General features: G+C 51.4%; 1 protein-coding gene across 2 annotated transcripts in view; it reads left to right on the plus strand.

The window, feature by feature from the left end:
• Positions 1–565: 565 nt before the first annotated feature.
• The window catches only part of LRRN2 (leucine rich repeat neuronal 2), a 62,694-nt gene continuing 36,459 nt past the window's right edge, over positions 566–26,800 (plus strand). For both annotated transcript variants that reach the window (XM_082432409.1, XM_082432408.1), the window contains exon 1: positions 566–915. The gene's annotated coding sequence lies outside the window, so the exon portion shown is untranslated. The remainder of the gene's footprint in view (positions 916–26,800) is intronic.

Genomic DNA, 26,800 nt, shown 5'->3' on the forward strand with positions numbered 1-26,800 from the left:
TTCAGGGGGCAATGCTGGAAGGGCATGAGAACTGGTGGGGGTGGGGTGGATATTCCATACCATTCTTTAGGATGAGCGGTACCCGTACACATGGACAAATTCTAACCCACTCTCTGCATTCCTTAGTCTGCTGTTAACTTGGGGGAGGATAACACCACGCAAAGCAAAAATGCTATGCTTACGAGTTGCACCTGTGCTCTAAAAGCTGCTGAATTTCTCCTCCCTCCTCCTGGCCCTTACAAGGGAGTAAGAGGCAATATCAGAAGAGCCGTTCCCTTTCCCCTCTCAGATCCGCGCGTTGTGCCCCCTTCCTCTTTCAGACAAGCCTTGCGTGTAAAAGCACAAGAACACCACGGCCCCAGACGCTCAAGCCTCAGCATCTTGCCCCACCCAACTCCTCCCTCTGGTGTGTGTGTGTGTGTGTTAGGGAAAGGGGCCTCTGGCCACTCTGGAGTTAAAATGGCAGCGGGACTGGAGGGGGTGGGGGATGGCGTGGCAGGCAGACTGGGAGAAGGCGACCGGAGTGGGCTGGGGAGGTTGGGAGAGCGGCGGAGCAGCGAGCGAGAAGCCGGGGGGAGGGGCGCGCGGAGGGGCGCGAGGCGCCGCGGAGGCCTGCTCGCTGCACTCGCGAACGGGCGGCGAGCGGAAGGAGCGCACGATCTCGGTCGCCAGCCTCCCGCCGGACGCGCGGGCGCAGCGCGGCGCGGGTGGGAAGGTGGTTGTTCTGCCGGCACCCTAACCCGGCTCTGCCCCGGGACCACTCCCAGGAAAACTCCGCGGTGGGGAGGCGCCCGCGACCCCACCCTGGCCTGCGCGGGCGGCGCGCGGAGGGAGGGGCGGACTGGTCTTCCTCAGCCCAGCCCGGGCCGGAGCCGAGCGGTGCGCGGCGGCGCAGGCGGCGGCCGGCGGCCGGGGGTGAGTGTGCGGCTCGCGACCCCGGGCGCGCGAGCGGGGGGCCGCTGGGCCGGGCGGGCGCTAGGGGAGGGGCGGGCTTCTGCCGCGATGCCTGTAAGGGAGCCGGGGACTCGGGCGGGGAGGCGGCCGCGAGGGGAGAGGGAAGGAGGGCTGGAGACTGGAAAGACGGTTGCCGACTGCGCAGGGTGGACCCGAGGATGGGGCGTCCGGGCCTGAATCCACCTGGAGAGGCCCGAACTGCCCCAAACTGTTACTGGGCAGAGCGGGGCCCTGAGATGTCGCGGAGCCGCGAGGTGGCAGAGAGGGTAGGGAGGGCGTGACAGGGGCGGACTCGCCAGGGGAAGCGCTCCAGAGCCCGGGGACTTCCCCTTCCTTGGAGCTTGGGTGTCCAAGGTGGCCTTGGCGTCTGTCCGAAGTATGTGGAACCCGGAGCCTGCCTCTTCCCGGGCGGCAGGGGTCTGCGCGCAGCCTGGGCTGGGACATTCGGGGTGGGGGATGGGCCGGCCTCGGGCTCAGCCTGCGGGCCCCGGGCTCAGCCTGCGGGCCCCGGGAGTGGAAGGCCAGCTCAAGCCCACCGCGGCACCCAGCCGCCGACGGGAGGGGTTGGCCAGCCACAGGTGGTGCGTCTGTCCTGCAGGCGAAGGGCGGCGCAGGCTCCGGCGGCCCAGCCAGCGGGGAGCCGCCGGGTGAGGGGAACCTGAGCCCCATTAGGGCTGAGCTGAGAAGCTAAAGAGGTGCGGGAGACCTGGACCCTGAGAGTGGGCCCTAGGGCTGTTGCTGTGCTCCCCCTCTGTCCTTGTCCTTCCTTCCCCATCAAAGGAACAGGAAGGAGGATGTCAGCTGGGCTTTGTGCTCTGTTCTTCAGGCTGCCGCAGCTCCAGTCTGCTGGAGCCAACGCAGCTTCTAATAGGGCACCTTGCAGGGCCTGGAGGGGGTGGGCTGGGCGCAGCGCTCAGTTGCCAGAAATGGACCCATCGGGCCCTCTACTTGAAGACCCCAGAAGGTGCGGTGGTAGAGAAAACAGACACCCCAGGTCGGGGGAGTAGAGGCGGCTCCCTGCCAGCTTGGTCATCATCATGGGGAGATCTGGGTCTTTCCATGAACCCTGGCAGACGGCAGGCTCCCCCTTCCCCGCCAGCTTGGGGTGGGCTCTGGCCCATGTCCTCTTCCTGAATGAGAAGGCAGGGATCCCCTCCCACTGCCCACTGCTCCTTAAAGGTCCCTCCAACAAGAGTACTGGGCATGGGATGGGCAGGGCTATGTACAGGGCACTGAGGCCCCCTTGCCTGTGGGCCCTGCTGTTATTAGAAAAAAGTCACATGTGGGTGGCCTGACCCACTTTCCTGGCTGGCCAGGTGTCCTTATGGGGAGAAGACGGAAAGAGAACACAGTTAGGGGTCTGAGCCTTCTAGACCACTTTCCTTCCCCTGGGCTTGGCTCACACTGAGTCTCCTTCTTCCCGTGGGGGGTGGGAAGGGGCTGTCCCTCTAGACCTGGGCTGAGACCTCATTATTTGGAAAGGATGGAACTAAAGGCCTCAGGCTTCAGGGATTGAGACCTCCCCAGGGTCTGGCAGACACCTGGCATCTAGGAGCACCCCCAAATCTACAGCCTCCCCCTGCACAGCCCAACCCAAAGAAGACACTGAATGGCAGGGGGAACTCAGAGGTCTGCTAAGACAAATTCCACCCAAGCTGAGACAGCAAGTTTCCTCTAACTCTCCACCATTCCTCTCCACTCCCCATTCTTTATTTCCTGTGCCTCCCCCACTCCTTCCTCCTCCTCTCTTTCTCCTTCACTCTTCACTTCCCCCTCAAGCATCTCTTCCTCTCCCTTTCCCCTCAGACTGCTCTCACTCTTCTCTCACCCTCATCCTCTCCCCAGACTTCTCCCTCCCTCCTTTCCAGGTCTGTCTCCACCTTTTCCCGGTCTCTTCTATAAACTGCAGCTTCAACCTCAAGCCAGGCGTGTGCACTTGGCTCCTGGCTTCCGAGCATCGTGATGGTGGGAACACATGCACTGTTAGCTTTGCTGTACCCCCTTTGCAGAGGAGGAGCCTGGGTGGAGGGCCTGCAGCTGCATTCCCCCTGCATGACTCCTGTACCTTACCACTTGCCCCTCCTACCTACCCTCTTTATTATTATTATTATTATTAGAAAGGGGAAAGGAAATCCATTGCTTTTTTTAAAAAAAAATATTCATTCATTCAACAATTTATTGAGCACCTACTCTGTGCTTAGCACTATTTTAGGAGCTGAGGATACAGCAATTAAACAAACCTTTATATCTCAGGGCAGAACCAGAGTTGTATCTGGACTTCCCAGCTGATTAGGTCTGTGCTCACCAGGCTGTTTCAAAGACCCACTACTTGTGGGGTCGGTGGGGGATGCGTGTGAACAATCCTAGTAAATTGTCATCTTTATCATACTGAGTGACCTCTAACATGACAGGCCCATCTTCTTACAGTAAACCAGGTACTGCAAAGCTTACAGACCCAGGGTCATCCTGTCCTTAAGACATTTCTGACCTCAAAGGATGGACCAGTTCATATCTTACCATTTATCTGGGAGGGCTGAGTAGAAGGCCAGTGCTTTAGATGGAGAAGGGAGAAAGAAACATATTTGTCATTGAGTACCTATAAGCACCAGCCTGTCAGGAGCTTTACAGAAATTATCTCATTCAATCCTCCTAATAACCTTCTAAATTCTGGATTATCATCTGCTTTATAGCTGAGGAAATTGAGGACCAGAGAGGATAAACCACTTGTCCCAGGTCACAAAGGTCTCCGTATTGAAGTCGCTGATTATCTGCAGTTCACTTGGCCCCTATGTCTGTGACACCTGGTAACTTATACAGTTATCTGAAGATTACATTTTAACCGAATTTTTCAGGAGCATGCCTTGTCTCCTCAGAATATTAAAATATATAAGGATTTGATGAATGGTTGCATGAATAAGCTTTCTCATGGGATCTGGGAAAGCTTCCTGGAGGAGTTTGGAACCTGGGAGAGGAGGCAGGGACGGCAGTGGATCTTCCTGATCCCACACAGGTCTGTGACAAACTGTAGGCAGGCAGTCTCTCACATACACACACAGCAGCTAAGTAGAGTTGATGAGAAATTGCCGTTTCCATTCAGGGTCAGTGTGTAGGAGCTTGGTCCATGGCCAGTCTAATGAGTCAACGTAATTGGTGTTCTCAGCCTCCTTGGGCAAGTCTGGATTCTAGAAAAGCTCCAAGGCAAAGAATGGGGGTGGGAGGCTTTCAAGCCTGCAAGAACTACAGAGAAGGACAGGGACAATGGATGGAGGCTGGGTGGGACAGGAAAGGGGGAGAGTGACCTAGGAACAGACAAAGGCAGGAGATAAAACAGAAACAAAAACCAGAAGGCAGGAGACATGCACGAAAAGACACAATGGGCAGGACAGACAGCAGTGTGCGGTGGGATTGCTAAGAGAGGGTGAATAAGAAGGATGCCTTTATCTGATACTTTCCGGAGGGCGTTGGTCTCTCTGTCCCGCAGCTTAGAGGCTGGAACATTCACTATGTTAGCCTTATGCAGGCGTGTGCTTACTCAGTCAGCCTATCTTTTCTAAGTACCTACTGTGCGTTCAGCCCTGTGCTAGGTGCTAGGGACAGAGACAAATCAGGTGTTGCCCCTGCCTTCTAGGAGCCCACAGTAAGAGTACAGATTCTAGAGCCACACAGCTGTGGCTCGAATCCACCACTTCTAGCCGGGTGACATTGGGCAGGTTATCTAACGTCTCTGTGCCTTGGTTTCCTCATCTATGAATGGGATAATACTAGTACCTACTTCATAGAGTTGTTGTGACGATTAAATGAGTTAATACATACACTGAGTTTAGTAAGTGCCAGATAAATATTATTCTTAAATGGGGGAGTTAGTCTTAACAATAATGAAACAAGTGTTATAATATAGGGATAAGCAGATAAAGAGGTGACTGTCTCTGTCGGCAGATTAGGAAATGGTCATCAAAGGACATGATATTGGGGCAAGCCTTGAAAAGGAGTCAACCAGGCAGAGGTGGTGGGCCTGGAAACCCTGGAGCTCAGGAATCATGTGTGGAAAGGGGCTGTGTTGTGTGTGTGTTGCCTTCTGTAGATACCAGGAGCACCTCGGACACATCCTACCTCAGCCTCTTTGTTCCCGGTGCTCGGAGCTGAGCTTCCAGTGGGGCTGGCAGGTCGCCCAGAACATCCCCACACTCTCCAGCCTAAAACATTTGGCCTTTGGGCAGGGGACCTGGTACATCCCTGCTGGGATTGGTCTCATGACCTTGGCCTCCTAAATGTTCTAAGCCATCATTGAGCAGTCTCTGCTCCAAACCCAGAGCTGCCATGGCCCTTGTCCTCTGGATTCTTGTGCTTCCTGGGGACCCAGGAGAAACCTTGGCCTGAGGGACCTGCCTTTTAGGGGGTGAGTTGACCCAGGCTTGGTTTAGAATTCAGTTTCTCTGTACATTTCTTCCACCCACACCTTCCCTGCTGCTCAGCATTCGATGGTCTTGAAGTGAATTCCAAGACGAAGAGCAGGCAGAGGGTTCCTGGGGCACTAACTGTTATTCAGCCTCCACTTTGCACATTGTAATGGCACTAATTATAGCAGCTGGCATTTATTGAGCACTTACCATGTGCCAGGCACTGTCTATGTGGTTTACCTACATTTTCCCATTAAGTCCTCAAAAAATACCCCATTAGGTAAGTCCTCTTATTATCTCTAATTTAAACATGAGGAAACAGACTCAGAGAGGTTCAATAACTTGCTCAAGGACATGTAGCTGCAAAAAAACCGAGGGAGGACTTAACCTTCTTTCTGACCGGTGGGCTCCTCTCCTCAACACCCCCAGAATCCAGTGTCCCTTGGGCCTGGAGGGTGCTCTGGGGGCATCCTGCCCATTCTCCCCGCCCCTACAGTAAGAAGCTCCCCAAGTCCTGTCCAAGCCAGGGGCTGCCTGTCCCCCTTTTGGGACCTTCAGAGAGGGTTTCCCTTCTTTTTCCTCCCAGAGGTCACAGCTCCTGGAGAACCAACATTGTTTCCTCTGCCTCAGCTAAATGCCTCGGAGGTCACGTGGAGCTAGTGGCCTCAGAGAAGCTGGACCCTAAGAGTCAGTCCCCAGGGCCACAGTAGTGGGAACCAATGCACAGGTGACTTCTGGGAGATGTCTTCTCCCAGTGACTGATGTCCCAGTGACTTCCGGAGGAGGGTGGGCTGCAGACCCCAGATGAGGCGGAGGGAGGTGGGGAAAGCTTGAGATTAGCACTGTCAGCGGGGTGTCTCTAACAAGGGAGAATCCTGTGTCTTGGGAAGAACAAGTACAATTGTTCCTATTTACAAACATCTCACGGGGCAGATCCTTCAGGAGCAAACATGTGGAAGGAGGGGCAGCAGTTATTAGGCAACCAGCACAGGTCCCCCAGGAAAGGCGGGTCTGTCTTCCCTCATTCTACCGGGGGTGTGGGTAGGGGGAGGAAAGGGGCGAGGAGAGAAGAAAGTCAGGGAAGGTCGTGTTCCTTTACAAAGCGTTCTCAGAATGAGCATCAGAGGCAGGTGACGAAAGTGTCTGTCTTTGGCCTGGGAGGGCAGAGGTTGTGATGCCCAGGAGATGGAGAGACCACAGAGGGCTGGCTGTCGGGCACGCTAGGAACCTAAAAGCTGTGCACACGGAGGGGAGGGACTTGACATTTTACCTTGCCTGGCAGTCACCCCTGCCCCCTCACCTTCTACTTCTTGGACAGACCTCCCAATGGGATGAAGGTCACTGGGGCTCACACAGCTCCAGGCCTCCGAACCTCAGAAAGTGTTTCCCCAGAGCTGGCCCAGGGGTGAAATGGTGGAATCCCACGTCTAGGGGGAACCTACAGAATTTCCTGTCCATTGCCCATCTCTGAGCACAACTGTGCCTTGGCCATCTCAGACCCAGGGTGGGGCTGGGGTCTCTTCATTCAGCAAGTATTTATGAAGCATCTGTGCCAGGCACTGGGCGTATAGATAACAGTGAGCAACCAGAGATCTCTAGAGATTATACTTTATTGTCTGAGGGTAGAGTAAATAGTACAGTTGACCCTTGAACAACACGGGTTTCAACTGCGTGGTTTTTTTTTCCAATAGTAAATACTACAGCACTACACGACACTTGGTTTAATCTGTGGATACGGAGGAACCGCAAATATAGCGGGCCGACTGTAAATTATACGCAGATTTTCAGCTGTGCAGAGAGAGGGTCAGTGCCCCAATCCCCAACATCATTCAAGTGTCAACTGTGTATTAGAAAGTGGCAAGTGCTAAAAAGAAAAATAAAGCCAGGAAGGGGGATAAGAGTGTATTGTTAGGAAGAGGAGACTTTGTAGCTTTGTACAGGGCAACCTCACTGAGAAGATGACATGAGTAAAGATGAAGTGGAGGCAGATGGTAAGGGCACGCCTGGCAGAGGAAACTGCAGGTGCAAGGGGTCAGAGGCAGGGCTGTGCCTGGTGGGTTTGAGGAGGCCAGATCTTGGAGAGCCTGGAGCTGGGGTGAGGGGTTTGTTTCCTCAGAGTAAGATGAGGCTTTGCAGGGTTTAGGGCAGGGGTGATATGATCTGACCTTTTAAAACCCCAAGGTTTGGGCCATCCATTTCTGCGTTTTACTTAGGTGGCTGGTCAAGAAGTTTTCCAGGCATTGAAGCGAATTTAGTCAATCAGTATTGACCCACCAAGTCCTCACATGATGGGCACTGCCTCCTAGGCAGGGTCGGGGTGGTGGGTGGATAGGGGGGAATAAAAAGAAGCATAAGACACACTCGTTACTGGTAAGGAAACCCACCAATCAGCTGGAAAGGCAAAACTTATACTCACAAGAAATAAGGAGGGAATAATACCAGACAGTATTTAAAACCAAGTGCTAAACTGTGTGATTTAGACTATAAATGTTATCAGAACTGTGAGCTCTGTGTGGGAGTATATAGGGAACGCTTCCCCGAGGAGGTGCAGCTGATTTGGGCCTTGAAAACCGGGTGGGGTTTGGATCTGCAGAGGGGAGGATTCTCAGGAGGGGAACTTGTGGGTGTGGGGAAGGGCGGCCAGGTCCGGGGAGGGCACGTGGGTGGGAGTAAGGCAGCAGGTGCGTAAGCTGCCGAGGGCAGGCATTTTGTCTCTGGAGCAGCCCCTTCCCCATCACCCAGGTTTCTCGTGTCCCCTTTATTCTCTCAGGAAGCAGGAGAGCAGCCCTTTAGAGAATGGAAACCGTCGGCCAGTGCTCTGGGCCTCTCCTTTGCAGAGCTGGCTGATCTCTGTCCCTTGAAGCCCTCTTGCTCTTCTCAGGTCCCATTTCCAGCTCTCGAGTTGTTTTCATAGACGTGCTCTCTTCTAATCTGGTGCCATCCACCAGCCCCCACTCAGCCCCCTGTTGTCTGGGGCCCAGTTCTCTGGAATTCCCTTGAGCTCCATTTCTCTACCCTGTCTGCAGCCAGCTTCTCTTCTCCCTTCCTCTCACTGCCTGAGCTCCTCTTTGGTAGGTTTCTCCTGGAACATTCCAATTAGTTTCGTGTATAGCGAAATGGAAATGAAATTCTGCCCAAAAGAGCATCCATCCCCCATGAGGGGTGAGTCTCTCTTTCCCCTAGAGAGGCCGCCTGGGTCCTGGGGGTTGGGCTTCCTTCTGGAGGGTGGAGAGAGACTGCCCTGAGGTGGGGTGGGAGCATTGGTGGTGCCTTCCCGGCCCCCAGCCAAAGAGCCGGAGCCAAGAGTCACAAGGGCTAAGCATTCTGCTCGACGGTCTGCTCTCCCTCCACTGGGCCCGCAGCAGCCTGAGGAAGGAGGGCCCACCAGCTGTGTCCCCGAGGCTCCCGGCATGGCCACCTCCACAATGCAGGCCTGAGCCTGGGGCTTGCCCGCGATCCAGCGGAGCCAGCATCGGAGTTGATTAGAGTCCCTCCTGTAACCACACGCCCTTGCGTGGTTTCCTAGGTTCTCTGAGCCTCAGTTTCCTCATCTATACATCTGGGTTAATAGCACTCACTTCATAGGGTTGCTAATGATAAGAGTTAAGTTGTTGAGTGCTTATGATGTGCCAAAAGCGTTACTGCATTTATCTCACTTAATCCACAGAACACTGTTCAGTAGATGTTATTTTCCCCCATTTTACCATTGAGGAAACCAAAGCTGAGAAACATGAAGTAACTTGCCCGAGGCCAGCAAGTGGCAGAGCCAGAATTCAGCCCCACATCTTTCTGACTCCAGATCCCTGGTTCTCAACCACCCCGTTAAATGAGCTAATCTGAGTACAGTGCCTGCTACAAAGTAGAAGCTCAGTAAACGTTAGTTCCTTTTCTCCCCAATCTCCCCAGGGCCGCACCTCCAAAGAATAGCTTTCCCCTCCTGCATCACATTTCTTCTCCAGGATCCCTTGGGACATATGATAGAAGTAGGAATGGGAATGGTTTACACCAAGGGGGAAAAAAGGGCTGAGAGAGGGTGAGTAATTTGCATAAAATCATAAAACACTAGGGCTGTGATTAATACCTAGGGCACCTTTCTCATAAGAATCTGGTTATTCAACCCCACTGGGTTCCAGGCAGTCAGCAGAGAGTATCTTGCAGAGATGAGAACAGAATTATGCTGTGTGGGAGGAGAACGCGAGGCCACCATCTCCCCCAGGGGCAAGTGTTGATCACTATGGGCCTAGAAACGTGCTAGCAGGAAGATTCTAAAACCTGTGCCTTCTGAACTTGGGTACTGTTTCTGGAGTTTATTACAAATAATCTGGGGGCTCCTCTGGATGGATTTAGGAAGGGACAGTGTTGAAGGTCACGATGTGGAAAGAAGGGCCACTGTCTCAATTTTTTTACTGTCAAGTCAGTACACCTTTTGCACCAGGTGCAGTGCCAAGGGATGGGGATGGGTAATGGGGAGCAAAGGAAAACAAGGACATGGCCTCAGGGATCACCCAGTCTGATGGGGGAAGATCATTCACATGCATACACAGCTCCATCTGACCTTACCTGGAAGTAAAAACAAGAACAGGTGACTGCAGGGTAATCTGAATATATGGGTACAGAGGGAGGGGAGAGGAGAAAACTGAGACTGGTGGGTTCTCCAAAACAGCTCTCGTGCTTTCCTCCCTGGAGACCTCTTTTCTGGTGGACACAGAGACCCACCTTTCTGCACACCGCACCAGGACAGCCTAAGCCTGCCAGCATTCACACTCAATGGGCAGATCCCAGAGTTCCTCTGAATTTCCTTGTAAGGATCCTCCAGGGAGGAAAGGAGGAGTCCAGGCCATAGCATTTAAAACTGATGGCAACTGAGTCCTCTGGTCATGTGGCTTTCAAACATTTCTAGAAATTGATCCATTTTTCAAGACAAAGCTATATGTGTGGTAGGCAGAATAATGGCCTCCCAAAGATGCTCACCTCCTAATCCCCAGAACTTGTAAATTTGTTATGTTACAGGGCAAAGGGAATTAAGGTTGCAAATCAGCTGACCTTAAAATAAAGAGATTATCCTGGATTATCCACCTGGGCCCAATGTAATCACAAGAGTCCTTTAAATGTAGAAGAGGGAGGCAGAAGTCAGTGTCAGAGTGATGAGAAAGACTTGACTGGCCGTTGCTGGCTTTGAAGATGGAAGGGGCTGTGAGCCAAGGAATGCGGCAGCCTCTAGAAGCTGGAAGAGGCAGGGAAACAGATTCTCCCTTGGAGTCTCCACGGAGGAACACACACCTGCTAACACCTTGATTTTAGCCCAGTGAGACCCATTTTGGACTTCTGACCTTTCAAACTGTAGATAATAAATTTATGTTGCTTTAAGCCACTACATTTGTGGTAGTATGTTACCTTAACAACAGGAAATTAATACAGGGTGCTGTAGTTGAAGCAGAGCCAGCGGACCAGAACCCCACTACTCGGCCTCCTCCTGACCTGTGACCCTGGAGGAATCGCTCTCGGAACTCCGAGGCTCTGAAGAACCAGTTTGAAATACACTGTGTCTGAAACACAATCTGGTTATTTACACCATGATGAAACCGAGGCCCAGAGAGAAGTGGCTTTGTCAGAGGTCACACTGAACTGGTAGACTCAGTCCAGGGCCTGCTCCTGTCCTGTCAGAGATCTCGGGTGCTTACCCGCGTTCGTTCTCTCATCCGCTTATCCATCTGCAGCAAATGATGTGTGTGCTTTTACCTATGAAGAGCCGGGTGCTATGCTCAGCACTAGGCAGAAGCACAAGTGAGTTCGACGTTCAGGAATACGGGAGAAAGTGGTTGAGGGCTGGTCCTGCCCTCAGCCCCTCACTGAGGGGCTTCTTCCTCTAGACATAGGCCAGCAGCTCAGGTTGCTCAAGGCTGTCAGCCTCCCTCACCTTGGGGCTGGTCCCCAGGTGGGCTTGGTCACAGCCACCTCCTCTGGGCAGAGATGCAGTTCTATGAAGGGAGGGGGCTTGGCCCGCTGGCCCTGCTGCACCTGCCCTCTTGCAGCACACAGGGCCTTGGGGGAGGGGGGAGTGGAGGTGGCAGAGCCTGGTGCCCCACCCGAAGTCAGCACTCCGCTAGTGCCTTATCTCCCCTCTGCCAGGCGTTTTGGCCTACCCAGCTCTCCCCCGCAGCACACCTGAGCCACTGGCCGGCCCCCAGGGCTGCCGTCTCCCGGTGCTGGTCTCCATGGCAACCCCACATTTGCCGTTCTGGTTTCTAATGACTTATTGGCATGTGTGGTAATTTGCAGAGCTTGGCAGGCAGAGTTAGGGGAGCTAGTGGGGGGGGGGAGTGAGGGGGGCTTGGCAGTGGGGAGGACGTTTAAGTTTGGGATGGTAATAGAGGCACACTTTTCTTCCCTCCCCACCCTTCCTATTCCCTGCTGATGAATGTCTGCAGTAAAGGAGCTGCTTCAGGTCCAGGACCTCCCCTCTCTGAGGAGCATCAGCTCTCTCCAGGCCCCTGAGTTGGAGACAGATGGACAGACAGATGTCGAGCACAGCTGCTCACCTGTCAGGCAGCAGCGGGCAGGCGTGGGGGGCTGACAGCCGTGTTCATCCGTGCAGGTCAGACCACTCGTGTTTTCTGACGTCTCCTGCCTGCCCCCTGGGCCCTGAGAACAGGGGTCTCTCCTGGGCCCAGTAGTCGTCCCACCTTGTGGGGAGGGGACAGGACAGGTCTATCCACAGGACAGGTCTTTGCCACATCTTGACCTCACACGCTCAGAGAACCAAGCTAGGCGGTGGCTGAGCGGGATGCCAGATTGCATAGGCAGTGGGTGAACCAGCCAAGCAATCAAAGGCGGAGAGATGAGCGAGGCCCTGACCCTCTCCACTTCTCTTCAGCAAAGCTTACCCAACCTCAAAACCACTTTCCCAGGGCAAAGCAGCGGGGAGCCTCGCCTGTGTGCCACGCAGTCTTCCACACTTCGCTGCCTCCTCCTTCGCTTCTGTCTCCATCCTGGTCTCTGTTTAGGCAGAGAGGCAGCCCGGTGTGCTGAAAAGAGCACCATCTTTGAAGTTAGATACATCTTGGTTAGAATCCTGGGGCCGCTGTCTACCACTTCTATGACCTTGGACATGTCTCTTAACCTCTCTTTGAGCCTCAGTTTGCTTATCTGTAAAATGGGATTTACATACCCATTTCACAGGGTTGTGGAAGTGAAACCAGCTCACACTTCAATACTTGGCATATAGTAGGCACCAATAAATATTAAAGAATTTAAAAAGTAATCTTTTATCTACTCCAATAAATAGGAGCAAAGTGATCAATAATTTTAAAAATTCTGGTGGGCTTTCTTTTTTTAAGTATTTGAGAATAGTCTTCATTTATTCAGTAAATATTTGCTTAGTATCTACTGTGTACAAAGTACTGGGCCAGGTGCTGGTCTTTCCTAATATTTTATGATCAGGGTGCAGTTAGGTTGCCTGTGCATTCTCTAAGCATATAGCATCTGACGGGAGGTGGAGGGAGAGGCCAGGGAGGGCTAGTGGCAGAGAGAGGGTGGCCCAAGGTCAGCCACATAGTGGATCTTCCATGGATCTCTGAGAAGTGGCTGGCCCCAAGAGAAAGGTCAGCATTATGAAGGCTCTGTCTGGGTCATGTGCAATGAGACCTTCTGCCCGACTCCTCAGAAATGGTGAGTCTGTTTTTAGAACTGGAAAGTGGATGAAGTGCTCCTCCACTTTCATAAGCTGTTGCTGAGGCTTGAGGGGGCTGCCAGCGACCACCCAGCCACCAGACGAAAGAGGAACAGATGCACCTGCCCCTCACCTGGGCAGCTGAGCAGATCACAGCTCGCTCAGCCGGTGCTGGGAGGGAGGCGAGGAGAGCAAGAGGGAGCTGAGAACTTGGCTTCCATCTCTGCCAGCAGATGGACTTCTGCCTGCAGCAGGAGTCTGTCTGTTCTTCTATCAGCCTCCCCGCAGCCTCTTCCAAGACCGAGTGCCAGAGATGCGCAAACAGAACGTCAGAGATGGCTGGGGCCCTGGAGAGTATCTGGCCCACGCTACCCCGCCCTCTTGTTCACAGTATAGCACACAGACACAATGATAGCGGCTCAGGGACTCTGACCCGAGGGCTAAGGGGGTCAATGTCTCAGCACACCTGTAACCCATCTGTGGCACCCTAACATCGATTGGGGAGCTTTAGGTTAGCCGGTTCCCCCAACCTATCTTTACTGATGCAAAATCTGAGGCCCAGGGAGGGGAAAAGACTTGCCCAAGGTCACATAGCTTGTAAGTGTCATCAGGACTAGGTATACATTTCCCAACTTCTGACCATGCGCTATATCTATTACCTCTTCTCAAGACTCCTTCCACTTTCTTTTCTGACCTTTCACTCTGGAGAACATACTTAAGGTACAAGGGAATGTAATTTCTCTAAGAGACCATTATTCCCCAAATCTCATAAAAGTCAGGCTGCTTTTCTGCTTCCCCCTTATCATCACCAACCACCCTCTTGTTCAGTGAAGCCTTTGGCATCTGCCCATAGACATCCTTCCCTTTCCAAGTCTGTCCATTGTTTTGGGGGAGATCAAAGACTAGATGGGCAACTCACTCTATCCCCAGACCCATCAGCCCCTTCACCAGCTTCCCCACCTCAGCCACTCACTCCCAAGGTCACACCCTAGATCTTGCCATCACCTGGAAATCACCTAATAAAGCACCCTGCTTTCTGGTCACCACCTCCTGGTTCCCCAGCTTGTTATCTCAGACTCCCACATAGCCATTTTTTAACCTCGTTGAGACCTTTGGTCCATATGGACGTAGGTCCATTGGGACCTATGTTCTAGATCCTTTGGTCCATTGGCACCTCTACTTTCTTGCCATCCGTGACCTTCCTCTGACTTCTCTGAGTCCAGATAAATTCCATGTTGCATCACTTTAAGAACTCTCCTGCCAATATCCTAAACTCTCCTGACCCTCTGTCTTTATTGCCCTGGTCTGGCAAAATCCCAGTTCCAGATTAATCACTCTATCTGCTGCTTTCTGCCTGCATCCAGACAACAAACCTGCTAGAAAAAGACAAAATGAGGCAGGTTGGGACCTCTAAAAATTCACCATTACCAACCCAACTTATTCTTCAAAAGTGCCTGGTGTTCCTACCACATTCCTGTGGTTATCTCCCTCCCGACTCTCCGCAATGACTGTTTCACACCTCCCTCCCCAAAACTCTACCTACGCCCTCACTCTCAGCCGAGGACCTCACCTCCTACTTCACAGAGAAATCGAAGCCATCGGGAAAACACCCTCAACTCGTTTCGCCAAAGCCTCAGACCCAGCTGCCTGTGCACCAGTCCTCTCCCCCTTCCCTCCTGTCTGAGCAGAGGAGGCAGCACTTCCATTGCAGCGCAGTTCTTCCTCCACTTGTGTTCCAGATCCTGTCCTCTGGTCTCCTCAGGAACGTCCTTCCCGCCACGCTCAAGCTTCTCCCATCTTCAACAACAACAACAGAAACCTTCCTCAAGTCCAACTCCACCGCCTGCCGCCTTATCTCCTTTCTTCTTAGGGGCCAGATTTCTTGAAAGAGCTGGCTCTACTAGCTGTCTTCGTTTCTGCACCTCCCACTCCTTCCTCTGCCCCACTTCAGTCTGGCCTCCTCCCCCATCGCTCTACTGAAACAGCTTTCCATATCGCTAAGAGCAGGAAACATTTTTTAGTTCTCAGAAGCATTTTTTACTCCTTTCTGACACTTCTTTTCCCTTGGCTTCTCTGACCCCATATTCCTGTCTTTTCTGGTTATTCCAAGTCTTCTTTGCTGACTCATCCTTCCCTTCTCTATCTTTAAACATTGGCATTGCTTATGGTCTGGTTCAAGGAATTCTCTTCTGACTGGATAGCTGTCCCTAGGCCATCTCATGAAAGGCTTCTGTTATCAGCCACATGCAGGTGATACCCAAAAGTACATCTCTAGCCTGCACCATTCCCTCTGAGTTCCATATCCTTACGTCCACCTGCCTAGTTGACTAAGTTGGGTGTCTCAAGAAACTTCAGACTTGGCATATCTAAAGACAGAGTCATGATTCTCCTAATCTTCCACTGCCTCTCCACCCGCTGCCTGATCTCCCTTCAGCATTGCCTGGTTTTTGAATGGTACCACCTCAAGCCAGTTCTGTGTACTGGAGTCATTGTCAACTCTTCCCCTTACCCCCTTATAACCAGTCCATGCCCAGGTCCTGTCTGATCTCTGAAACAGCACCCATGTCCATCCACTCCTTCCCATCCTCACAGCCTCCACTGCAGGCTGCCCTTACCTCTCTCCTGCACCCTGGAATCCCCTTCTAATTTGCGTGTTTACATCTGCCCTTGCAAATTCAGTCTCCAAATAGCTGCTAGAATGCTCTTTTTTTCAAGTGTTTTTATTATTTATTTTTTGGCTGCGTTGGGTCTTCGTTGCTTCGCGCGCGGGCTTTCTCTAGTTGTGGCGAGCAGGGGCTACTCTTCGTTGTGGTGCGCGGGCTTCTTGTTGTGGTGGCTTCTCTTGTTGCGGAGCACGGGCTCTAGGTACGCAGGCTTCAGTAGTTGCAGCACGCGGGCTCAGTAGTTGTGGCACATGGGCTTAGTTGCTCCATGGCATGTGGGATCTTCCCAGACCAAGGATGGAACCCATGTCCCCTGCATTGGCAGGCGTATTCTTAACCACTGCACCACCAGGGAAGTCCCTAGAATGATCTTTTAAGGACGCAAATCTGATCTGGTCACAGTCTCCCATACTCTCAAAACTCTTCAACGATTCCCAGTGCACCCACCACTGTCATGCTCTACACTCTGCACATTGGCTTCTTACCATTCTTTGCTAAGCTCTTTGCCTCAGGGTTTTCACACATGCTGTTCCCTGTCCCTTAATCACTCTTCCTATTCCATATTTCTCCCTCAATTCTAGTTAGCTTTCAGCTCTCAACTCAAATAACCCTTCTTTAAAAAAGCTTCCCCAGGGTACCTCCAGAATTTTATCAGCCCCCTGTTAAACACTCTCATAATGCCCTATATGCTTCCTTCATAACACACATCATGATATCTAATTATATAATTGGGTATGCTTATTAGATAAATGTCTGTCCCTGCCACTAGACTGTGACCCCTTGAGGGCAGAGACACTGTCTGTTTAGTTCACTGTTGTAACACCGGCACAGATTAGGCATTCAAAAAATATTTGGGGAGTGAATTAATTAGTGAAAGGTCTTTAAATACAAAAAGGATCTCATGGAAAAAGCTGAAGGGAAAAGCCATGCCCAAGTGTGACCAGATGACCGCTGCCTTGCCTGTGTTCTGCAGTAGAAGGAAGCAGGGCTGCTTCTCCTCTCCCCTTTCCTTTCCCTTCGCTGTCCTTCCCCAGCTAAAGACTCTGCCCAGCTTCAAAGGAGGTTTACTCTGACTTTCCAATCAGAGGTGTAGACTCCTCCTTACCAATAGTTCTTTCAGGAACAGTACCAATAATTTTTCACAACCTACAAAGCTCTTTCACATATATCATGGTGTTTTGATTTTTTTTTAATGTCCTTTGAGCCACCCTTATGAGGAAGCTGGGGTATGTGTTATGATCACTTGTTTCACAGTGGGGGAAACTACTGCTCAGGAAGGTTTAGTGGCTTGCTTGCAGCCACGGGACTGGTCAACAAAGAGTTAAGCTCAAACCTGGTGCTTGTGGCCCCACTTCTGTGCTCTCTGCACCATTGCATATACATGCTTGTAGAAAAGAGGCTGCCCCAAGTTCTGGATTATCCACAGTAGTGGAAGGAGGAGTGGTACCAAAAAAAAAAAAAGCAAAAAACCCTACATGGGGTGGGAAGGAGGAGGTGGGTGGAACGTGATGTGTAGTTTGGTTTGTGTAGATTTACCTCCTGTGCGGTTAAGACCAGTCTACGTGGGCTCTGCAGAGCCTGCACTGGGCCTCTCACTCTTCTCAGATACTTAGAGTCCCTCATTCAGCGCCAGGACAGAGTGACAGATCAGGCTGTCTGGGTTCCAGGAGCAGGAGTGCCTGGAGAATCCAGAGGAAAGAACGAGGGTGGTTGAGGAGGGTGTCGGACAGTGGCCCCTCACCCTCACCTCCGGAGGGAGGATGCCTGGGCTCTTGAGGCATACACAGCCTCCCTGGAGTGGCTTCTGCCTATTTGGCAGCCTCTCACCCTACCACCCTCTGCCTTCTAAATGCCCAAGTAAAATCAACTGCCTCTTGGCCTTCCCATGCTGCTCCACACCGGTGAGCTTTGCTCGACTGTTCCTCCTGCCTGGGTGCCCTTCATACACTCCTCACCTGGTTGACTCTCCCTGTACTTCAACACTCAGCTCTGGTGACATCTTTCCCGGGAAACCTTCCCCAAAGCCCAGAGACCTCCTCCCATGTACTGAGCACACTCAGCATGCCGTATTAAACATGTCTTTGCTGCGTCTTCCTATCATGCTGGATTGGAAGCTCCTTGAGAACACAGACCGTGACTTACTCACATCGGTGCTCCCAGCGCCTGGCAGGTAGTAGTAACAACAACAACAGCATGTAATGAAGGCTTACTGTGTGCTAGATATGTTAAGTGCTTTATATTAATTCACTGAACCTTAAGAATAAACTTATCTTGTAGGTACTATATACCCTATTTTTAGAAAAACTTTTTGTTTCGAAATAAGTATAGATTCACTGGAAGTGCAAAGAAATGTAAAGGGAAGTCCCGAGTACCCTTCATCCAGCCTCCCCCAACATTCACATCTTATGAAGCTATGGTTCAATATCAAAACCAGGAAACTGATGTTGATAAAATTCATAGAGCTTATCCAAATTTCATTTGTGTGTGTGTAGCTTTGTGTAACCACCACCACAATCAAGATACTTAACTGCACCATCACAAGGCTCCCTGGTGCTAACCTTCATAGCTACACACCCCCATCCCTAACACCTGGCAACCTCTAATCTGCCCTCCATCTCTATGATCATGTTATTTCACAGATGTTATGTAAATGGGATCATACGATCTATGTCTTTTGCTATTGACTTCTTTTCTATCAGCATAGTTTCCTTGAGATTCATTCAAGTTGTCTCCTGTATCAGTAGTTTGTTCCCCTTTGTTGCTGAGTAGTGTTCCCTGATAGGGATGTGCTACAGTTTAACTACTTACCCACTGAAGTACGTTTGCATTACTTCATTTTCAAGTGAGAAAACTAACTTGCCCAAGGTCACACAACTAGTAAGTGGCATTTAATAAGTGTTTAGTAATAGGCACCTAATAGATTTGTTTGTTGTACTGAGCTCAACTGATGGTGCTTCATGCTCTTCTCTTAGTGCCCAGCCTAGTGTTTTACACACAGTAGGTGCTCAGTAATGTTTGCCAGAGAGGATGTGGATGAAATAGCATCTGTGTTTACATAGGTAGCAGTAATGTCTAACTTGTCCCTGTGCCTAGACATTCGCAAGAGAGAAACACATCCCTCTCGATATCTTACATAACTGCACTTTCAGTTTTACTTGGAATATCAGAAAAGGAAAATTGGGACAGTAAATATGATCACATACAGTGCTGGCATTTTATTGCCTAAAATGCCCAAAGCTATTGGTTCCAAATTACTATATGCCATATTTGCATGGTATTTTGCATCTAATTTGCAGGTTGCTCATTTTAGCACAGTGCAGAGAAGCCGACTTCCAGCTCCTGCTTCTTGTCACCACCGCCCTCTCAGCTGCTCCAGGCAGGCTGTGCTGGTGCAGGCTGCAGAGACCATGGGTTGGGTCCAGAAAGTGCCCGCCCTAAGCCAAGAAGGCCACCAGGGCGTTTTTGCCTGTAGAAGAGGAGCTGAGTTATTGCCACTCGGCAGGGGCCTCGGGAGGTTTAATTAAGGAGGATTTGTGGAGCAGTTGGAATCCTCAACCTCAGGTGTGGAGCCAAATGGGATTAAGTGACTGGAAAGGCCCCAGGAGCTAACCGGTCTCAATGCCAGGCACCGCACCCCGGGGACGGCTTGCTTGAGCCCCTGTGCCATCCCTCTGTCTGTAGAGGTGAGGTGGCAAGAGAGCCAGTCTCAGCCTCCAGGGACACAGTGGGGACAAGTGGGGTCTCCAGGGCGGGACTTTCATGGAGGGAGTTTGGAAACGTGTCCCGTGGCCTCAGAGGGAACCTGTGATTTTAGTCCAATCAAGGCCTTAGCAAGGGCAATGTGTCAGAGGGACAGACAAAAAGGGTGAGACCATGGGCCCTGCCCTCAAGGAACTGCTAACGGTGTTGACCCAGCCTCAAAGCAATTAATTAAACACCAAACTAAATGGTATAGGCCCTAAAGCCAGTAGTAGTTGGTGGAAAGAGAGACCGTGTTTCCTGGAGAAGGTGTCCTAGAGGAGGTGCGACTCGGCTGGACACGGAAGAACAGGCCTGGGACCTGCCTCTCGGGAGCGGTACCTCCTTGACTCCCAGGCTCAGGGAGGAAACACTAGAGGAAAGCAAATACAGTCTGGTGGGAAGTTCACAGAGGTTTAACCAAGACTCCAGAGTCATTTTGACCTTTCTGCAGGCCATTTGGGACTATGTCCTCAGACCCCTGGGAATGCATGACCACTCTCTGTCATTAGGGCCACTTCAAAGGGAGAGTTGACTCCTCTCCCTAAAGAGAGCGGAGTCATGGGTGGGGAGGCAGAATGGACTGTTGAGAGGATGGGCTTGTTAGGAGGTGCAGCCAATACTGGGGTAGAGGGTGTGGCATGTCTGCTTTAGGGCCACTGTTCTAAGGGCTCAAGTTGAAGTTTGGTAGCTTAGGGACTGAATGGAGAGAAAGGACTTGATGGTCACTGTGGTGGTGCTGCCAATGGGACAAGAGAGTACCGGGGAGGCGGCCAAGGCAGAGGGGGGATGAGCCTGCAGGAGAGGCTGGTCCCGGAGGGAGGGTGAGCACAGGAGAGCACAGAAGACAGGGAGAGAGTTCCGAGAAGGAAGGGCTTCTAGCGGTGCTGGATGAGTCCATCAAGAGCTCCCGGAGGCTGAAAGCAGAGAAAATGCTGCTGGATTGAGAAGAGCTGTGAGATTGAAAAGCAGCTCACAGGTGGCTAAGCAAGAAGGCTCTGCTTAGGGGGAGGACCAGACAAAAGTGGCATTTTTATTGTTGGTTTTAAAGGCAGCGAGAGGGTAAGCGAGGGACTGAGTTTCCTGAGGAAGTGGGAGGGGACGAGGTTGGTTTTTAAAAGGAGAAAACCTCTTTCCTTAAGACAGAGGGAAGGAAGAGAGGACTAGCTGGGCAGAGGTGTGTGTGGGGAGGGAGGCACAGTGCTGGAGGGCCCAGGAGGTCATGCCTGCCCATCCCGTCAGCCCCACGAGTCGGCAAGGCCACCTGTCCAGAGGACAGGGCGCAGACGGGGGCACAGTGAGAAGCAGGTCTAGGAAAGGGCTCTGCAGAGTGTGCCGGGGCGGCAGCAAGAGAAGAATAAAAGGATTGCAGCAGAGAGGGCCTGGTGAGGCTGCTACCGCGGGTCTATTATATGGCTGGTCTGTAGGTTTCTCTCTCTGCTTCCTACAGTGCTTTGGAAGGAGAGGACCGGGGTGGGATAGGGAGAATAGTTAATCTTTTAATTGAGGCAGGGGCAGCGCTGACGTCAGTAACCTTTGCCTCACTTCCTCGGGCCTGGGATCCTAGGAGGCCCAGCCTTCTACAGAGACCCTCCCAGCCTGGCCTCCTCCTGTGAACAGCCCAGCCAGGAGGTCCGCTCACATGGCCTTGCCATCTGGGGAGCTCTCCACTTCTCAAAGCTTAAGGCTATTTCTTCTTGTCCTGACTTATCCATGGATCCGGTTCTAAAAGAGTCCCATTTGCCCTCGCTGCTCTGTGTGCACTGTTTTCATTTTTCTCCCCTCCTCGATCTTGCAACAGCAGCTTAATAGCCTGCAAGAGGGTCAGACTGGGAAGATGAATGCTGGCCTGTGGGGGACCGCGTGCTGCCTCTCCATTAGGGAGGTGGTGGAAGGCGGTAAGCAGAGAGTGGATAATCCAAGGAAACACCAACAGACACAACAAGCACCTTGCAGGATAATCCAAACAGCATTTCCACTTGTGCTTGGAGTGTGCTGTGATGACTTGAGTACACTGATTTGCTGGTCTAATTAGGTCTGATTTGGAGAGCACTGGTTGCATCGCCTAGAGGAGAGGCGGCAGCAAGGAGAAACCAGGATGGGCAAAGAATGATTGCTGGTATCGTGGGGAGAAGCCACCCAGTGAATAATCCCCCGGTGCACACACAAGCAGAATGGAGGGTCCATGATGGCTGCCCCTATGTGAACACTCAGCACATGAGAGCAGTCCAGATACTGCGGGGCACCCCAGAGCACTGTACTCCTCATGTGTTATGTGTTGGCCTCTGATGACCAGGTGTACCGGGGAGAATGCCTGGGAAAACCCCTGTGGGTGGAGTCAGGGCAGATGCCCAAGATGACACATCCCTGTGCCTACCTGCACCTCACTGACACGCCCCCAGTCCTCGAGCTGATGCCTCCGGACACTCTTTGCCAGAGAAACTTTGAAGACTCCCAGGGCTGCTGCCCTGCCCTCCTAACCCCACCGTCAGGGATGGTTAATGCTTCTTTTGCACCTGTGGCATCACTTCATGGTCCAAGTGAAGGATGGAGGGGAGAGCCCCTGAGGCAAAGAATATGAATGAGATTGAAGGAATATCCCAAAAGGCCTCTGGAAATGATCTGTTTGAGGGAACATGGGTTCTAGTCTCAGCTCCGGCCTCAGTGTCCCGTATACTCTTGAGTTCTCTGGGCCTCCATTTCTCTGCTAGGACATTTTTCTCAGTTCATAAAGGGGTTTAGTAAAACCAGTCGTCATGAAACCAAGCTGTGCTCTAAGCAGTGGTGTCCCCAGATTCTCTGAGACTTATGACAGGGCTGGACTGTGTTTCTCAGTGTCCAGACGAGGGATTGTGGCAAATTTAGAGCCATGTGACTTGTGCTTAAGGCCCAGTTCCCAGCTGCTTACCAACTGTTTGATCTTGGGCAGGTTATTCTTTACCTGAAGGTCAATTTTTCATCCATAAAGTGGGACTTATACATGCCTGACACAGGTGTTTGTGAAAACTCAAACAAGATAACGTGTGAGAAAGCGTTTTGCAAATTCTTAAATGTCTGACCGCTGTTGGAGGTTGAGAGGGAGAGGTAGCAGGCAATATGGAAAGGTCATGGGGCTTGAGTCATACGGACCCGGGTTCAGATTCCAACTGTTTGTAAGTCTGTGGCCTTGAACAAGCTGGTGAACATCTCTTAGTCTTGGTTTCATCATCGTAAAGTGGACATGAGTAAGCCAGTCAGAATATCGTGACAATCAAATGACGTGGTGTTTGGAAAGGGTCTGACATGTGGTAGATGCTCCCCAAACATTGCTCCCTTCACTTTCCCCACCCCCCTGTCTATCAATAGCTCCCCTCCCAGGCCTTCAAATCAAGGACAGCTCAGAAGACATAATTTACACACATTTCCAGACACTCCTGCCCTGCGTCTGTCTGTGGAAATGCCACGTTGTCTGCACCCTCTCCAGGGTCCCCTCTTTAGCTGCATGTCTCAGCCTTGGGTGTCTTCTTCCTGTCCAACAGCAGGTGCTTGCTGAGGAATGCATGACTCATCGAACACAGTCTTTGGTCCCTATGGAGTCATTAGGCCATTCTGTGGAACTCCATCTCTGCTGGGGAGCAGCTTTCCCCACCACTGCATCTCCATGACGTTTGCCTGGCCATCCTGGGGCAGGGTGCCCAGGGGACAGGAGTGCTGGAGAGGGCTCCTTGCTCAGAGTAATTCCCTCCCCTGATGAGGGGGCCTACTCCCTGTGCTGATTTGAGTTAGCTCAGAGAGCTGCCCCTCATTTCCCACTACCACTTCTGTCTGACAGTGCTCCCTCTGTGCCGCAGCACGGCAGCCCCTAGCCCTTCCTGCCACGGGTGTCTGGGAGCCCTTAACCACCCAGCTGCCCCTCATGGCTCCCAGCAGGATGGCACTTAGGTCATGACTGGACAGACGTCCAAGCCCCATGTGGTCTTGTCTGTGGACCCTTCTCTCAGAATCACTCTTGGTGGGGAGAGGGATGTTAACAGTGCAGATTCCCAGACAGCACTCCAGTGTCCAGAAATCTGCATTTTTTATATTAATTTTTATTGGAGTATAGTTGCTTTACAATGTTGTGTTAGTTTCTGCTGTACAGCAAAGTGAATCAACTATACATATACATACATCCCCTCTTTTTTGGATTTCCTTCCCATTTAGGTCACCACACAGCATTGAGTAGAGTTCCCTGTGCTATACAGTAGGTTCGCATTAGTTCTGTATCTTATACATAGTATCAGTAGTGTATATATGTCAATCCCAATCAACCAGTTCATCCCACCACCACCCCTTTCCCCTTGGTATCCATTTGTTTGTTCTCTACGTCTGTGTCTGTTTTTCTGCTTTGCAAATAAGATCATCTATACCATTTTTCTAGATTCCACATATATGCATTAATACACGATATTTGTTTTTCTCTTTCTGACTTACTTCATTCTGTATGACAGTCTCCAGGTCCATCCACGTCTCTACAAGTGACATAACTTCGTTCCTTTCTATAGCTGAGTAATATTCCGTACCACATCTTCTTTATCCATTCCTCTGTTGATGGACATTTAGGTTGCTTCCGTGTCCTGGCTATTGTAAATAGAGCTGCAGTGAACATTGGGGTGCATGTGTCTTTTTGAATTATGGTTTTCTCTGGGTATATGCCCAGTAGTGGGATCTGCATTTTAAATGAGCTCCCATGTAATTCTTATGCATAGTAAAGTTGGAAAACCGTTAGTGTGACTTTTTTTTTCTCATTTTCATTGATGTAGAACTCACACAGTGAAGCACACAGATCATAAGTGGGCAAATTGATGAATTTGTCTACAGGGTGTACCATACCCCCGACGTTACCATAGCCCAGATCAAGATGGAGAACACTTCCAGCCCCCCAGAAGCCTCCCTCATGCCCCTGACACTCTGACACCATTCAGAGTTCTAGCAACATACTTTAGTTTTGCCAGTTTTTGAATTTATATGATCGGATTTCTTGGCTTCTTTCGCTCAACATTGTGCCTATGCTGCCCACTTTTAAAGGCCCAAACAACGTATCTTCCATTCCCTGCACTTTACTCTCTCCCTCAAGATAGGTAGGTAGATAGGAACAAAGAAAAAAAGAAAACAAATTTTTCCAGGGCCTAACCCTAACCCCCCTCATTGCAGTTTCCTCCCTGTCCCTGCACCACCCCAGGCCTTGGAGAAATCACTTTTGGTCACCCTCCTTCAAGCATTAGCACTTCTGGAGGCTCAGGACCCAGGGCTGTGCCACCGTGGAGGACCTGAGCCTGTTCCCCTGCCAGACTCTCTGTCACGGCTACAGGGGACGCGCATGTGTCGTGTGCAGATTGCCAGAGTCCAGGCACATTCCAGACAAAACTCGCCAACTTAAGCTACAAATGAAGAGACAAATGAGATGGAAATTGTACAGCACAAGCCTACTCCTCATCAGTAGGGATCTGTTCTGACACACTGAGCTATGCAACCTGTTCAGGCCTTTCCCTGCAGCTGAGGTCAGCAGGGCTCTTCCGGCGCTGGGAACACTAGCTCCTTCGCACCCAGCCTGGCAGAGGGGCGGCCCGAGAGGCTTTGAGAGGAAGCCAGCCAGGGTGTGAGTGGGGTGGGGTGAGGGCGTACAGATAGAGGATGCAAAGCAGATACAGAAACAGGGCAATACAGAAAGAAGATTCCATCATTCCAAAAAGAAAAAAAAATATTTTGAACATCTACTATGTGCCCGGCCCCATGCTAGGTGTTCAGACTGTAAAGGGAGAGAAGATCTGCCCTTAAGGGGCTCCTGGCCCAGGGGATGAAAAGAGAGGAGGTGAGATGATGGGGACAGTGATAGAAAAGGCAAGAAGACACATCTGGAAAAGGGGTGGGGGAGGCGCTGGAAGAGAGAAGTAGGGATGGGCAGGAGAGCTGAACAGAGGAGCCAGAGCCCTACGGCCAGCCAAGGCCGGTTCAAGACCAGGGATGTACTGGAGCCGTAGGTACAAAGCAGGGAGGAACGAACTGGGAGGGGGAGGAGCTGGGCCTGCCTGTCCACCCCTGGACCAGGAAGCGGCAGCCATGAGGACAGCCTGGAAAGGGAGCTCTCACAAATGGCTTTACAGACATCAACTAATTGGTTCTTGGTAAAGCGTCAAGGAGTAGGGCTGACGGAATGAGCTCACCAATCTAGTGAATGGGGAGAACTAATAAGCAGAATATTTGGATGATGGTTTACTTGCTCTTGTGTGAACAGGAGTCAAACACCCAGGAGTTCTCCATCCCTGGGTCTCTCTCTTATGCATTTTCTGAGTTGAGGGAGTTGCAGAAAGGCAGGCAATGCAAATTTGTTTTCATATGAACTCAAGCTAAATACAACTTTTGTAATAATAATAATAGCAAACACTTATAAAGCACTTACCAGGAGCCAGGCTGTTTTAAGCACTTAACTGTATTAATTCATTTGCATAGTAAATACGCTAGGGGCGGAGGAGTAGTTCAAAGCCAAACACTAGTGACTTTTTAAAATTATCCATTTCCTTCCTTCCTCCCCACTCTGAAAGTTGACTAAGAACTGTTGGCCAGGGGCTTCCCTGGTGGTGCAGCGGTTAAGAATCCGCCTGCCAATGCAGGGGACAGGGGTTCGAACCCTGGTCCGGGTAGATCCCACATGCCGTGGAGCAACTAAGCCCGTGCACCACAACTACTGAGCCCACGTGCCACAACTACTGAAGCCCACGCACCTAGAGCCCATGCTCTGCAACAAGAGAAGCCACCTCAATGAGAAGCCCGCGCACCACAACAAAGAGTAGCCTCCACTCGCCACAACTAGAGAAAGCGTGCGCACAGCAACGAAAACCCAATGCAGCCAAAAATAAATAAATAAATAAAATAGATACAACATTAAAGAAATAAAAAATGTTTATAAAAAAAGAACTGTTGGCCACTGAAAGAACTCTGAGCCAACTCTCCCTCGCTTGGGTGAGCATGAAGCAGAAGTCCTGGGGGGCTGGATTTGGGAGCAGTTCCAGAAGTACTTGAACGATTCCAGATCTTGGTGGGTCAGACAGGCTCACCCTCTGCCTCCTCATTCTCTGAGCTGAAGTGCTTCGAGCCAGGCCCCATGCTAGGTGCTCAGGAAGAGAGGAGACATCTTGAAGGATATAGCTGGTCATTAGGGTGAGTGTAGCCAACTCTCCAGGGACTGCTCTCTGCCTGTTACCAGAGCCAGAATCCACGTGCATCCCACCACTGTGATGTCTCTAAGCCTGACTGTCACCAGGCAACTAGTTTCCATAGCGACAGAGATACACTAGACCCTTGACATTCTCAAGAGAGACATGATAGCCTGTCATGAATCCATGGATTAGAGACTACCCTAT

Source organism: Balaenoptera physalus (genome assembly GCF_965194825.1).
Source record: "Balaenoptera physalus genome assembly, chromosome: 1".
Taxonomy (NCBI): Eukaryota; Metazoa; Chordata; class Mammalia; order Artiodactyla; family Balaenopteridae; genus Balaenoptera; species Balaenoptera physalus.